We start from the raw sequence: 2500 nt of genomic DNA, 5'->3' as shown, positions 1-2500 counted from the left end.
TCATTTATCTATTTATTATTTATTTATTTATTTATTTATTTATTTATTTATTTATTTATTTATTTATTTATTTATTTATTTATTTATTTATTTATTTATTTATTTATGTATTTATTTATTTATTCATTTATTTATTTATATATTTTCTCTTCCTCCATAGTTCGGACCATCTGCTGATGCTGCCATCTATGACCAAGAGGCGAAACAAGTGCTGCCATCTATGGGCAGAGAAACAAAGCAACAATCACTCGCTCCCCTTACAGTATCAAACCAAACACAATCGGGGAACTCCACTGTAGGTTTAACCGTATTTCATCCAACGGCTATGACTTCCGGGGCCCTCTCCCGGACCCTCTCGTACCCTCCCGGACCTTCCCGGTCCCCCTCCGGACCCTTCTGGACCCATACCCAGACCCCCCCACCCCTTCCTGGACCCCTCCCGGATTCCTCCGGACCCTTCTTGGACCCTACTGGATCCTCCCAGACCCGCCCGGACCTGCCAGGACCCTTCCCGGACCCCGTCCCGTATCCTTCCCGGGCTCCTCCCGGATTCTCCCGGACACTCCCGGCCCACTCCCGAATTCTCCCGGACTCTCCCGGACACTTTCCAGACCCCTCCCGGATTCTCCCGGATCCTTTCCAGACCCTTCTCGGACTCCTCCCAGACCCTTCCGGACCCCTCCCGGACCCCTCCCGGACCCCTCCTGGACGCTTACGGACACTCCCGGTTCCCTCTCGCGCCGCTAACTGCCTTATGGAATTGTTCTGAAACCGTAAAGTTAATGAAATTGCGTAGCTGCTCCCCTTCGAGGTAATTTTTCGTCTTTATCGCTCCCGCCGGCGCCGACGCCGAAGTTAGATCTCGTACGATCGCGGGGTCGCCCCGGGAAAAGACCCGGCGAGCATTTGCGCCCCAAGGAGGAGGAGGAGGAGGAGGAGGAGGAAGGAGAGGCAGAGGAGGAAGGAAAGGCAGAGGAGAATGAGGAGAAACAAGAAGAGGAGAAGGAGGTGGAGGAGAAGAAGGAAGAGGAAGAGAAGGAAGAGGAGGAGGAGGGAAAGTTGGAAAAAGAGGAAAAGGAGAGAGAGGAAGAAGAGGAAGAGAAGGAAGACGAGGAAGGAAAGGCAGAGGAGGAAGAGGAGGAAGGGGAGAAAGAGGAGAGGCAAGAAGATGAGGAGGAGGAGGAGGAGGAGGAGGAGGAGGAGGAAGAGCTGGAAGATGATAAAGATGAGAAAAAGGAGGGAGAGGAGGAAGAGAAGAGAGAAGATGAGGAAACAGAGAAGGAAGAGGAGAAGGAGGAAGTGAAGGAGGAGGAAGAGAAGATGGAAGATGAAGAAGAATAGAAGGAAGAGGAAGATGAATAGGAATAGGGTGAAGAGAAAGAGGAAGAAGAAAAGAAAGAGAAAGGGGAAAAGAAAGAAGAGGTACAGGACGACGAAGAAGAGAAGAAAGAAAAGAGGGAAGAGGAGAAAAAGTAAGAAGAGGAAAAAGAGGAAACGAAGATGGAGGAGGAGGAGGAGGAGGAGGACGAGGAAGATCAGAAGAATGAGGAATAGACGAAAAAGAAAAAAAGAAAAAATGAACGAAATGAAGGAAAAGGAGAAAGGCGAGAAAAACGAAATACAAAAAGTAGGACATCAAAGAAGAAGAGGAGGAAAATGAGGAACATTAGGAAGAGGAGGAAGTTGATTCTTCGCCTCTCCCCCTTCTTCTCTCTCCCATCCTTCCCCTCCCGTCTCCCCCTCCACTTTCCCTACTCCTTCCCCTATCCCCCTTCCCTTCCCTTCTCGACCCTCTCCCTTTCCCCTCCCCTCTCCCTCTTTCCCATCCCCTCCCCTCTCCCTTTCCCCTTATCCCCTCCCCTCTCCCTCTCCCCTTTCCCTTTCCCCCTACTCCTTCCCTTATCCTCCTTCCCTTCCCTTCTCCTACCCCTCCCTTTCCCCTCCCCTCCCCCTCTTTCCCCTCCCCTCTCCCTCTTTCCCCTCCCCTCTCTCTTACCCCCCATCCCCTCCCCTCTCCCTCTCCCCTCTCCCTTTCCCCCTACCTCTTTCCCCTCCCCTCCCCTCTCCCTTACCCCTCATCCCCTCCCCTCTCCCTTTCCCCTCATCCCCTCCCCTCTCCCTTTCCCCTCATCCCCTCCCCTCATCCCTCTCCCCTCTCCCTTTCCCTCTACCTCCTTCCCCTCTCCCCTAATCCCTTTGGAGCTCTCCCGTCCCAATGTCATTTGACACTGAATCTGAGGTCATTCTGCCTATTTACGCCATTTGAGGTCATATTTACACCCTTTCAATCCCCCCCTTTCCTTCCCGTCTTCCTCCTCTCGCTTCCCCCCCATGGGGAGGTGAGGGAAGAAAGGGGGGAGTTGACGATGGAGAGAGGATTGTGGTTGACTGCTTCCTGGTTATAGAAGTCGAGGGATATGACTGCTTATATTTTATTTTATCTTATTTTATTTTATTTTATCTAATTTTATCTTATTTTATTGTATTTCATTGTTTTATT

Source organism: Oratosquilla oratoria, chromosome 36 (genome assembly GCF_046742065.1).
Source record: "Oratosquilla oratoria isolate Oo_2021 chromosome 36, ASM4674206v1, whole genome shotgun sequence".
Taxonomy (NCBI): Eukaryota; Metazoa; Arthropoda; class Malacostraca; order Stomatopoda; family Squillidae; genus Oratosquilla; species Oratosquilla oratoria.
Note: the sequence above shows the minus strand (reverse complement) of the source record.